This window comes from Prionailurus bengalensis, chromosome A3, assembly GCF_016509475.1.
Source record: "Prionailurus bengalensis isolate Pbe53 chromosome A3, Fcat_Pben_1.1_paternal_pri, whole genome shotgun sequence".
Classification (NCBI taxonomy): Eukaryota; Metazoa; Chordata; class Mammalia; order Carnivora; family Felidae; genus Prionailurus; species Prionailurus bengalensis.
In genome coordinates, this window is record NC_057354.1 from 36,301,685 (window position 1) to 36,315,027 (window position 13,343).

General features: G+C 37.9%; 1 protein-coding gene across 1 annotated transcript in view; it reads left to right on the forward strand.

Annotated features, from left to right (window-relative positions):
- The window catches only part of LOC122496575 (SLX4 interacting protein), a 179,449-nt gene that overhangs the window by 1,608 nt on the left and 164,498 nt on the right, over window positions 1–13,343 (forward strand). The window lies entirely within an intron of this gene.

Genomic DNA, 13,343 nt, shown 5'->3' on the forward strand with positions numbered 1-13,343 from the left:
ATCAACTATAGACTCTTTTAAACCTGTGGTTCTTAAACAGTTCACAATGTATTGTTAGTTTATTCCGTGTTTTACATGCATCGGATATGTGACATATTTTCCTTTGCTTTTAGTTATCAGTTTGATGTCCGAATGCCAATTTAGCATTCTAAAAAGCTGAGAATTTGTCATTCTGGTATATTATGTAACTGTTGCCATGGCAACACCTGTGTGCACATTTTTCCTCTGTGCATATTTTTACTTTTAATTTATTAGAAGTTGAATTCAAAAGCCTGCATGTGTTCAGTAGTTCAGTATTGATTTGGAAAACCCTGGGCCATGCTTGACCAGTTTTTGTGGCATCTTGCTGTCTTCTGTCTTTTCAATGAGAAATCTAAATCTCATTTGTCTCAGGAATTCTCAATCCTAGCTGCTCCTGAAAATCACTTGGAAGATGGGGTGGGGACAGCATTAAAAAAAAAAAAAAAAAAAAGACTGTAGGCCACTATCTGCAGAATATTAGACCCTGTGGATGGAATTTAGGAACCAATAAGGTGTTTGAGAGAACAGCAAATTACTTTTATGTTTTTCACATGCTGTATTTAGATTTTTGTCTCCCAGATAGATTTACTTAAATTAATTAGGACTTTGAAGGCATTGGAGAGAATTGGACTGGAAATGTGGTGAACCAGCTTCTCAAGAACCAGTCAACTTATCATTTATTCTGTGTGCTCAGCAAGTTGTCCAGTCTTTCTGGCTTGTCCTTTTTCCACCTATTAATTGGGAAAAGAATGAAGGTTTAAAAAAAATATTTTTATTTATTTAATTTTTTTTTTTTTTTTTATCAGAGCGCATAAGGAAGGGAGAGGGTTAAAGAATCTTAAGCAGGCTCCAAGCTCAGAGCCACCCTGACAGGATCAGGACCTGAGCCAAAATAAAAGAGTCAGTGCTCAACAGACTGAGCTACCCAGGTGCTCCAATGTGTTGTTTTTTATTTAGCCTCCTGGGAGTTTTCAAAATGTAGCAAATACTTCTGTGTGTGTATGGAAGTATTCTTTAAGTGCAATATGTATTGCTTTTGATTTTCACATATGGTGTCTTGTGTGTGCCAGTAGAGCATAGGGGGCAAGGAAATGAACTTAAAAGTGACCTTCAGAGTCACACCCCAGGGTTCAAATCCTAGCTCTTCCACCAGCTACTAGCTGTGTGACCTTGAGCAGATTACATAACATTCTGCTTCAGGCTTCTCATCTGTAAACTAGGGTTGAAGTGAGAGTTAGATAAGTTAGTATCAGAAAAGTGCTTAAAACAATGTCTGGCACGTGATCACAGCTATGTGGATATTAACCGTTGTTATTTATTAAATCTTTAGGTTATTAAGGTTTTGTTCATGCATGGAAATCACTAAGGGAAAAAGTTCCATGGCTTTCGGATATTCACCTGTTTGGAAGAGATGGTGGTGATCTAAACAGAATGTACTAGGAATATGAATTTTTTTTTTTAATGATCTCTTTCTTTTTCAACAGCCTTATTGAGAAATAGGCATATCTTTAATGTGCTTTGCAGATACTGTGTTTTTTACAAATTGAAGGTTCAGTGCAACCCTGCACTGTGCAAGGCTATTGGTGCTATTTTTCTAACAGCATTTGTTTGCCTCATGTCTTTATGTCACATTTTGATAATTCTCAAAATATTTCAAACGTTTTCATTATATTTGTTATGGTACTTTGTGATCAGTGATTTCAACTGCTGAAAGCTCAGGTGATCGTTAGCATTTTTTAGTAATAAAGCCTTATTTAATTTACATTGTTTTTAATGTACATTGTTTTTTTTAGGTATAATGCTGTGACACACTTAATAGAATAGTATAGTTTAAATATCAGTCTTACATGCACTGGGGAACCAAAAATTTATATGACTTGTTTCATTGTGATAATCACTTTTTTGTGTTGGTGTAGGGCTGAACGAGGAATATCACCATGTTATATTTGTAATTGTCATACAGTAAACTGCACATATATAAAGTATATAGTTTGATACGCTTGACATGTATATACTGGTCAAACCATCACCATAGTCGAGGTAATGAATATATCCATCATTCCCCCGAATTTCCTTTTGCTGTTTTATAATCCTTCTGGTAACTTTCTTTCAGGCAACCACTCATCCGTTCTCTGTTACTATAGATAACTTTGCATTTTGTAGTTTATCTAAAAGGAATCGTATAGTACATGATCTTTTTTGGTGGGGGTTATGGCAGTGTCTGGTTTCTTTTCATGATTTAGAGTCTTCTTTGTTGCAAGTATCAATAATTCATTTCTTTTTAATTGCTAGGTAGTATCTTGCTAGTACCGTAATTGGTTTACACATTTAACAGTTGAAGGGCATTTAGGTCTTTATTTTCACAGTACTCCTTTTCACATTGCTTTGTTCCTCTCTAGCTTATTTGAATTGGAAAAAAAAAAAGTAATTATTTGGTGGCCATGCCTTCTGTGTATACTGAAACCAGGAGGTAACTGGTAAAATGTGTAAATGTGTATGTATTGGGAGGTTTTACCTTTGTGTTTGGTAGTTTATGGATGAATGTTTTCTGAGTGAAAATTTGCTTTTTTAAAATACAAAATGCATGTATTGACTTTTTAGTTATTGTATCTCTTGATGTGTACATGCCTAAACATTTTAAGCTGTGTTAAATCTTTAAAACCTACTACTTGTATATTATCTTTTGGAGATTGAAAACGATAATGGGTGCATACTAAGAACCTACTCATTAGGCAACAAAGTAGAAATGTAAATGGAGAATACCACTCATTTAGTGTTGGTGTAGGTACATTTCTAAAGTCTGCTTCTGGGGTGCCTCGGTGGCTCAGTCAGTTAAGCCTCCGACTCTTGATTTTGGCTCAGGTCATGATCTCATGGTTTGTGGGCTCAGCACTAAGCATGGAGCCTGCTTGGGATTCTCTCTCTCCCCCTTTCTCTCTGTACCCCCTCTGCTTGTGCTCTGTCTCAAATAAATAAATAAATAAATAAATATTTAAAAAAAAGTCTTTGCTTCTGTTATAGACAAGCAGTGACTCCTGATTAATATTGACATTTTGTGCTTGAATAAATCAGAGCTGGTAACTAAAATTGGATTTGACTTAGGTTAGTTATAGGATAATATATAGAATATTGCTGTTATGATGTCTCGGACATTTAATTTCATTTGTGTCACTATTTTTATTTCTCTAGTTAGAATTTTTTGTTTCGCAATGAAAAAAAATATTTTATATTTGCATATGGTAAAATTCATTCTTTTTGGTATACACTTTCATGAATTTTGACCAGTGCACTGAGTTTTATAACCACTGTGTCAGTCAGACTGCTGGACAGTTCCGTCACCACCCCCCCACATTCCCTCCTGCTACTCCCTTGTAGTAACTCTCCCTCCAAATAGCAACTAAAGATCTGTACTCCATCTCTATAGTTTTCACGTCAAAAATATTAGATTTTAAGACAATTATGTTAATGATTATGGAAGTTATTTTGTATTGTGAAGGTGCTGGAAAACAGTTGTAATCAGAGTGGGGCTTGGGCTATGAAGTGGATTGATCAGGACCTGTCTGTCTGTGCCCTGCAATGTTTATAATGATTATGGTTAACAGAGACTGAGCAAGGAATTGCCAAATACTACATATCAGATCTTATGGAATCTTCATAGGACCCTGGAGATAGATACTCATTATTATCCCACTTCATAGATAAGAAAACGGGAGACAGAAGAATTGAGTAGCTTGTCTGAGATCACTTGAAGAGGCAGGATTTGACTGCATGTCTGTTCTACTAGAACCTGAAGACCAGGTCTGCCTCCATGGACAGGTGCCTGTGTCTTTCTGACAAAGTATTAAATAAAAATTAGATCTTTCCTATTAATGAAGCATTCCATGCCGGGCCCAGTGAGGATTTTCTATGGGCATAGCAGGATATGAGGGGCCCAGATCACGGATCTGGATTAAGGATGTAGAGTGACTGAAAGGTAGGACTGTTCTGTGGAATTATTTTTGGTAGAGGATTTCAATATTTGACCTACATTTAAAGACAAAAAGAAAAAAAGCCCTTATGTTTTTGTCACTTGTATTATCCACTTTTCACTGTTGGAGCTTCCCTGGGTTTTTGTTTTGTTTTCCTTTTTTTACAAGCTGATTTTGGAATTCAAAATGACCATTTGAGTAATAGGAAAAGCTGATTCTTTCTTACACTGAGGTCGCCTCCTTAAGCTTTATCTGAGTGGTCACCAGCAGCATCTTTGTTCATTTGTCAGTTTTCCGTGGTATTTTGTTAAAGTTTGTGATTTTTCCTTGATACTGGTTTTTGCTGTGTGTGTGTGTGTGTGTGTGTGTGTGTGTGTGTGCATTCCAACTTCAGGAGTTCTAGGGCCTTTGTTTTCTGTTTCTGCTCCCCTAGTTAGTGAAATCTTGGTAAGATGAAAAAAGGAAGTATAATAATTTTCTTGATAAAACTTGAAATCCAGAGATTAGAAACCTAAAATTAATTTCTAGTCTTCTTAATCTGGAGTAGTTGCTTTGGTTTATGACACAGGCCAGCAATTCTGAAAGGAAGACAAATGTGAATTTCAGAATGCCTTGGATTTTCCCACAGAATAATCTAGAAGGTCACTGGCTTTCTTTATTAGCGTTTATCTCTGCTTTGTATTTAAATGACAGGACAATCATGTGATAATGTTTAATCTACTTCCATTCCCTCCAAATTTTCTTAAGGATCTTAGAATCTTTCCCTCTCTGTGAAAGACATTTACGCACACATATTTTTGGAGGGGTCATGCTCTTTCAAAGTCTCTTCTTTTGAAAAGAATGCCTATTCTCAGGCCCGGGAAAGTGGGCTCAAGAATGCAGAATAGAGGATGTTATTTGTAAGATTTATAATATACATTAACTTCTTGGCATACTCACGTAAATTGTTTTCAGATATTCAGAAAATTGATCTTGTTGGATATTGTCCTGAAGTTCTTAAAATCAGGCAAATTAAATTAAAAATTCCACTGAACTTGGACTTTAACTGGAAGCTCTGATAGCAAGACTTTTTAACATTATGCTTTAAACCGTAGGCACTGAATTTGTTGCTCCCTCTTGAAGGCAACTTTAAGGACCTAGGAAAGTACTTTTTTAAGATGCATACTTGCTTTGTGTGTGTGTGTGTGTGTGTGTGTGTGTGTGTGTGTGTGTGCATGCGCACATTTAGTTTTTAATATCAGTAAAGCAAGTCTAGAAAAACCTCACTATGTTCCAGATTTAAAATTGAATGAATACAGAGGCTGATAATATCTTTTCCATTCAAGTGCTTGTTAGAATGTCAATATTTTAAAAACAAAAAAAAAATTATGCAGTGAAAAACTCACATTTATGGCCTAAACTTCAACAATACCTCTGATCTGTTGCCCATTCTTTTCTTTTTTTTTTTTTTTAAATTTTTTTTTTCAACATTTATTTATTTTTGGGACAGAGAGAGACAGAGCATGAACGGGGGAGGGGAAGAGAGAGAGGGAGACACAGAATCGGAAACAGGCTACAGGCTCTGAGCCATCAGCCCAGAGCCCGATGTGGGGCTCGAACTCCCGGACCGCAAGATAGTGACCTGGCTGAAGTCGGACGCTTAACCGACTGCACCACCCAGGCGCCCCATGTTGCCCATTATTTTCAAGAGGAAACATTTTGATCTTCTTTTTACAAGTTTATGTGTATTACAAGGTTTTCAACTGAGGCTGGTGATACATTCAACTTAAGTCTTATTTATGTATTGAAATAGGTCCATAGTGCTTTGACCTCCTTTTAAAAAGGCTTAATGTGGGATTTGGGACTTGGGGACAGTAAGGATGCATTAGATAAATAGGTATAAATCTAGAAAAATAATTAACAGTCTGTAGCCCTTATTTAGTAACATCAATAGGCTCAAGTCAGCACACTTTTGATGTATACCTGTGCCCTGCATGCACCAGGTATCAAAGAAGACAGGGTTGGACCTTGTCCTCAGGACACTTTTGGTCAGGCAGAGGAGACAGACTGAAGATCAGAATTATGTGTAATTCGCTGAGCTAAGTGTGAGAGTAATGGTGGTGTAAGGTGCAGATGTGGCTCAGAGAAGAGAATGATTCATTCTGGAGATTTGTGGAGGCCTCCAAGGAGCAGGTGGTGTCTGAGTTGGGTTTCAGAGGATAACTCCTCTAGGACTGCCTGTGTGGGTGAAGGTGGGGAGGGCTGGAGCTGCATGTTCAAGGACACATGATGGAGTTGGCTGTGTGGGGCCACTGAAGCTGTGAAGTTGCCTGAGCCGTGGGATAGAGGGGTGGGCAGAGGGCCTGTGACAGTGTGGGAGATGCCAGCACACAGTTCTGCTCTGTTACCTCTAGTGATGGCTTCGGGGATGGAGAAGTATAAAGATGGAAACAGGAGGTACTTTAAAAGGCTGTGGTTGTGGCGACCTTCAGGATAACCAGCTCTTTGGGGTCTGGGACTTCCTGGCATCACCAAGTCGTGATTTTTCCTTCTTGTGGGAGGCAGACGGCTCCGCCTTTGACTGTCATCTGTTCTTCCCAGATGATGGGCTCTTTGCCTCCAGTCAGAGAAAAGAGCAGAGTGTGTGCTTTCCCCAGATTCCCTGGTAAATGGTCTTTTTGCATTTAGACTTGATGCTTCTCAGCTTTTGTGAAAGAATACTGAGAGACACACCCCTCCCACCTCCCCAAAGGAGGTAAGAGTCATGATTGGTTGTCGCACAGTGATTGTGAAGGTATAAATAATAGAAGGGATCAGGAAACTCTTTCATCTCTGTTTCCCACTACCTTGCTGGACCTGCAGATTTGGCTGGAAGACAGGGACACCTTGCTCTGAGTGTCCCTTTCCCTGTTTTTCTGTTGGATTGTTTAATTTCGGATTGTTGTCTTTTGATGATTATGTGTCTTGTAAGTATCTTGTCCCAGTTTGTCACCCCCCCATGTCTTTATGGTGTATTTTGATGAACGGAAGTTTTAATTTTTGCAAGCTTTTTATTTTGAAATAATTATAGATTCACAGGCAGAAAAGATTGGGGGGGGGGTCCTGTGTACCCTGGCAAAGATTAAAGCCAGAGAATTGACATTGGTACAATGCAGAGTTCTTACATTTAAGCAGTTTTACATGTATTTATTTAGTTTTGTGCCATTTTATCACATCTGTTCATGTAACCAACACCACAATCAAGGTACAGAACTCCATTGCCATTGGCTCCTTCCTGCTACCTCTTCATATAAAACCACATACTCCTTCCACATCCTTAATCCCTGGCAACCTCTAATCTGTTTTTCACTTCTATAATTTTTTTATAGAAGCGAAATGTCTATATTATTTTATATAATTTTGTTATTTCAAGGATGTTATATAAATGGAATCATACATGAAACAACCTTTGCAGGTTGTCTTTTTTTTTCACTCAGCATAATTCCCTGAGATCCATCCAAGTTGTTACCTGTATCAACAGTTCATTCTGTTTTATTACTGACTAATATCTCATGGTATAGCTAGACCACAGTCTGTTTAACCATTCACCCATTGAAGGACATCTGGGTTGTTTCTAGTTTTGGGTTATTATGAATAAAGTTTGCTGTGAACATTTGTATACAGATTTTTTTTAATCTTCCTAGTATTTTTATTTTACACTAAACCACAGCTTTTAAACTTCTGTATACAGATTTTTATGTGAGCCTAGGTTTCATTTCTCTGGGGATAGATTCCTAGGAGTGGTTTTGAGTCATATGGTAAGTGCATATTTAGTATTATAAGAAACCTATCTCTTCTCCATTGTGGCTGTACCACTTTTACAGTCCTACTGGCAGTGTATGAGAGATACATTTTCTCGGTATCTTCATCAACATTTGGTGTTGATATTTTATTTGGCATTTTGGTAGGTATATGGTGATACCTTATTGGGGTTTTATTTGCATTTCTCTGATGGTTGATGATGTTGAACATCTTTTCATGTACTTATTTGCCATCTGTATATCCTCTTTGGTGAGATATCTGCTCATGTCTTTTGCCCATTTTCTGACTACATTGTGTTTTTTTACTTGTAAGTTTTGAGAGTTCTTTATATGTTCTAGTTATAAGAGTTGTTGGATTTGTGAATTGCAACTATTTTCATCAGGCTGTAGGGAAGTTTTAATTTTAATATGGCTAGATCTACCATTTTTTTTTCCTTTATGGTTTGTACTTGTTTTGTCCAGTTAAAAAACTCCTCGTATAGGGGTGCCTGGGTGGCTCAGTTAGTTAAGTGTCTGACTCTGGATTTTGATTCAGGTCATGATCTCCCAGTTTGTAACATCGAGCCCCATGTCAAGCTGTGTGTGGACTGTATGGAGCCTGCTTGGGATTCTCTCTCTCCCTCTCTCTCTGCTTTTCCCCTCCCCAAATAAATAAATAAGTAAATTGAAAACAAACAAAACAAAAACAAAAACCAACTTCTTTACTTTGAGTTCTTGAAAACTTTTGTAAGAGGTTCTGGTTTTTTACATTTGAGTTTTTAGTCCATCTGTAATTGATTTCTGTGTGTTGTGTGAAATAGTGTGCCAATTTCATCTTTTTTCAAATGGATAAACAGTTGTTCAACCACATTTTATTGAGTGAATGATCTGTCTATTTCCCACTGATGTGCAATGCTGCTTCTATCATCCATAGATGGTGGGTGGGTTTGTTTCCTTCTAGTCTGTGTGGTCTGTCCCTTTGGCCTGTTTACCCTTTTGCCAGTACAGATTATTTTATTTGCTGTAGGATTGCAATTTCGCTGTATCTAGTTAGACAAACTCCCTCCTTTGTTTTTTCTTCTTTTCTCTCCTCCAAGTATCTTAGTCCTCTTTGCTTTTTCTCAGATTCCCTATTCAGGATTGTGCTTAGAACTGTGATAAGTTGGAAGGGCAATTTGGTGAGGCCTTACACGTTTCCTATTAAATGTATTCCTAGATATTTTATATTTGTGGGATGCTAGTTTAAAAGATATTTTTTTTACTTTTTAAAAAATTTTTTAGAGAGAGAGGCTGAGATGGGTCGAGGAGCAGGGAGAGAGAGAGAGAAAGAGAGAAACTTAAGCAGGCTCTGTGCTCAGCACAGGCCCGATGTAGGGCTTGATCCTATGACCCCCTGGGATCATACCTGAGCCAAAATAAGAGTGGGACGTTCCACTGACTGAGCCACCTAGGTGCTCCTAAAAGATATTTTGAAATCTACATTTTTTTTCTTTTTTCTTTTTTAAATATAATTTATTGTCGTATTGACTTACATACAACACCCAGTGCTCATCCCTCAATGCCCATCACCTACTTTCTCCTCACCCCCACCCCCCAACCACTCTCAGTTTGTTCTCTGTATTTAAGAGTCTCTTGTGGTTTGCCTCCCTCCCTGTTTGTAACTATTTTTTTTGCTCTTCCCTTCCCCCCATGGTCTTCTGTTAAGTTACTCAAGATCCACATGAGTGAAAACATATGATATCTGTCCTTCTCTGACTGATTTCACTCAGCATAATACCTTCCATTTCCATCCATGTTGCTGCAAATGGCATGATTTCATTCTTTCTCATTGCCAAGTAGTATGAAATCTATATTTTCTACCTATTTTAAAGAAATTGCTTTTAATGATTTATTATGAAGCATGTTTGCTACATTTTTTGTAGATGCTTTCATATGATTAAGAGCTTTTAAAAAAGTTTATTTAAATATTTAATTTTTTAGGGGCGCCTGGGTGGCGCAGTCGGTTAAGCGTCCGACTTCAGCCAGGTCCCGATCTCGCGGTCCGTGAGTTCGAGCCCCGCGTCGGGCTCTGGGCTGATGGCTCAGAGCCTGGAGCCTGTTTCCGATTCTGTGTCTCCCTCTCTCTCTGCCCCTCCCCCGTTCATGCTCTGTCTCTCTCTGTCCCAAAAATAAATAAACGTTGGAAAAAAAAATTTAAATATTTAATTTTTTAAAAAATTTTGATGTTTATTTATTTATTTATTTATTTATTTATTTATTTATTTTTTTCAACATTTATTTATTTTTGGGACAGAGAGAGACAGAGCATGAACAGGGGAGGGGCAGAGAGAGAGGGAGACACAGAATCGGAAGCAGGCTCCAGGCTCCGAGCCATCAGCCCAGAGCCTGACGCGGGGCTCGAACTCACGGACCGCGAGATCGCGACCTGGCTGAAGTCGGACGCTTAACCGACTGCGCCACCCAGGCGCCCCGATGTTTATTTATTTTTGAGAGAGAGACAAAGAGTGACAGAGACAGAGCATGAGCAGGGCAGGGGTAGAGAGAGAAGGAGACACAGAATCCACTGCAGGCTCTGATCTGTCAGCACAGAGCCTGATGCAGGGCTCAAACTGATGGACCATGAGGTCGTGACCTGAGCCGAAGTCGGATGCTTTACTGACTGAGCCATCCAGGTGTCCCAGTTTATTTATTTATTTAATTTTAGTAATCTCTATACCCAATGTGGGGCTGAAACTCATGATCCTGCAATCAAGAGTTGCCTGCTCTTCTGACTGAGTTGCCCATGTGCTCCTATTATTAAGACATTTCTTTTCTCAGATTTCTACTGTTCTTTATTTTTTCCTACTCCTATTAAAATGACCTTGTGTTTTTTTTTTTCCTACATTAATTTTTTATTATGGTGATTTTTCTAGTGTTAAACCGACCTTGCACTCTTCTGATAAACTTCACTTGGTTCTGGTGTAGTTTTCATATGTTAGATTCAGTTGCTTCTATTCAGGTTTCTTGCCTCTATGTTCAGGTGTAGAATTGGCTGTGATTTTCATTTCTTATACTTCCCTTGTCAGGCTTTGCTGTCAGGACTTCATAAAATGAGTTGTGGAGGGGAGCAGCTTCCCTCTTCTTCTTGAATTTGTAAACTGGTATTATTTGTTCCTTGAACTGCTGTGGGATTTTGGATTACAAAGCAAAGGTTTTGAAATGGAAGAGACATGAGTCTACCTGTGTAACAGCCTTGTCCTACTGAGGCAGAAAGAATGAAATGCTGAGGCTCAAACCCAGAGGGTACAGTCCTGTGTATCATGACTCAACCATTTCATCATTTCAGAAATCTTATAGTTAAGGCAGCAGCCATTTTGTTACCTTCACACTGAAGTCCATGCAAATCCATGTAAGAGAGGCTTGGAAAATATCCCATTAACCTGACAAACTTGGTTCCTTAAGTTTCTAGCCTTATCTGATTAAGTTGCAGAACTGAGGGGGAAAGGTAGCCTTGGAAGACAGGCACTCTGACAGCTCAAGGAAAGCCTAGATCTGCCAGAAACTTCACTGGCTCCATTGTTGAGTAGCAGCTCAGAGGGGCATTAATACAGGTATTGCCCAGTGTGATGATAGGTGGTAACTATCTTCTGAATATCAAAAAAATAATCAATATGTGGCATTTTTTATGAAAGTCATAAAGATTCAATATACTCTTTGGAAAATTTCTCTAAAAACAGCAAAAATAAAATGGTTGGGTGCATAAATGACTTAGCTCCCATTATCTGGAGTATTTCTTCATTCAGTAGACATTTCTTGAGCGCCCTCTAGTGTCAGGCAGTGCTCTGAGGGCCGTTCACCTTTAACAACCTGTTTCTACCAGGATGATAAGTGTGCTTTTACCATATTTGGGAATTAGCAGACTGCTTCAGTTCACCGTTTAGTTCATTTCTAGCACTTGTCTCTAATGATATAATGAAACAAAAGAAATACATCTTCATTATCTGAAATGACTTCAGCGGATATGCAGGCTCAATGTCTGTGCACTTGGCTATCCAGATGTGTTATGGGCTTTATGTTGATGAACTTTATTTTTTGTTTATGAAGATATATGCCATGTTACATAGCACAATGGTAAATTTAATTCAGACCACATTTCCTTACCCATAAACTTCCTTCCTTTCTTCCATTAGCAGGAGAGAACCACTACTCATGTAGCTCTATTTGAAGTCATACTCTGTTGGGATTTTTTTTTGCCTTTGTGGGCAATGGAGGTTTGGGAATGTGGTGGTGGTGGGGGGTGGTGGTGGTGGGCTAACAGTCCAGTTAGCAATTGACCTTGGCAGTTCTGCAGATGACAGATGGTGTTAGTTTGCCCTTGGCTGAGTTGACAAGTCTCTTCTCTCGCCCTTGACCCTCAGCTGTGAGACCCTGGCCTCATCTCACAAGTATATTTGTTAGGGGAATAGATGGCAGGGCTGGGTAGATCGTTCGTAAGGTCTCTCTTAGTCCTAAAGTTGTGACTTTTGGAGCCTCCAAACATTGTGGAAACAAATGAAAAAAATTATATACACTGAGAGGAAGAATGCTATATCATATTAAAAAATGAATTGAAAATATGCAAAAGGTAAAAATATGAAATAGGTGAAGGGAATTAAGAAAAATATATATGCAAAATGTATTATGTAGTTCCTTTTACGTGTGGCCTATTTTTACATTAGCAGACCATATTATTTTATACAAAAATATATACTTTTCAGTCCTAGATTCCTACAGATCGTATTTTTGAGATGGGACTTCAATGATACTTTTTGAAGAATCCAGTCCTTAGAAAAATTCAGCTACTCTTGCTTTACTAATAAAAATAAAAATAAAAAAATAAGCATTTTAAAAAAGAATACTGGAACCTTATTGTGAGTTGAAAAATGTAACCTTCACTGTAACATGGCCTGTAATCTATCTAATGGCAGATATGGTTTGAAAGTCTTGCTGCAGCCTTCAGTGTGGTCTACCTGTCCTTCAGGAAAGGAAGGACATATGGGAAAATCAGAGTACAATTAAAAAATAATTTGATCACATGCTTCAACTTGGTTGGGTACATGCTGACAAAACTCTCTTTCCCTTTTCTGTATCAGCTGAAGACCTTAAGTACCCTCCAGTGAGGGACTCCCTAAATTCTTAGCAGAAGTTATTCAAACTTAATTTAGTGTATTTAAGGGGATTGATTTTGTGTTTATCAGTCTTAAATAATACAAAGATCTACCTAAAGTTTTCAGGATGACTTTGTAAATGTTTCAAACACATGCTCCTGATTCTCTAGGAACTTATTTTTGGAGTTACTAGGTGGATGTCCTTCACAATTTTTCTGAATCACCTGTATTACATCATTCAGAGAATAGAAATGAATAATTAAAGTGATTGGGTTTGGATAAAGATGTTTTTGTCCATTAAAAAAAATAGAATCAAAGGTTATCAAATTTTGAAAAAAAATTAAAACATCACCATTGACTAAGTAATTGTTAACGCTTATTAAGAGCCCAGTTCATTGGGAGTTTTCATGTCATTTTATTTAATCCTTTTGATAATTTCTATCCCTATGTTATGGATTGGGAATCTGGGA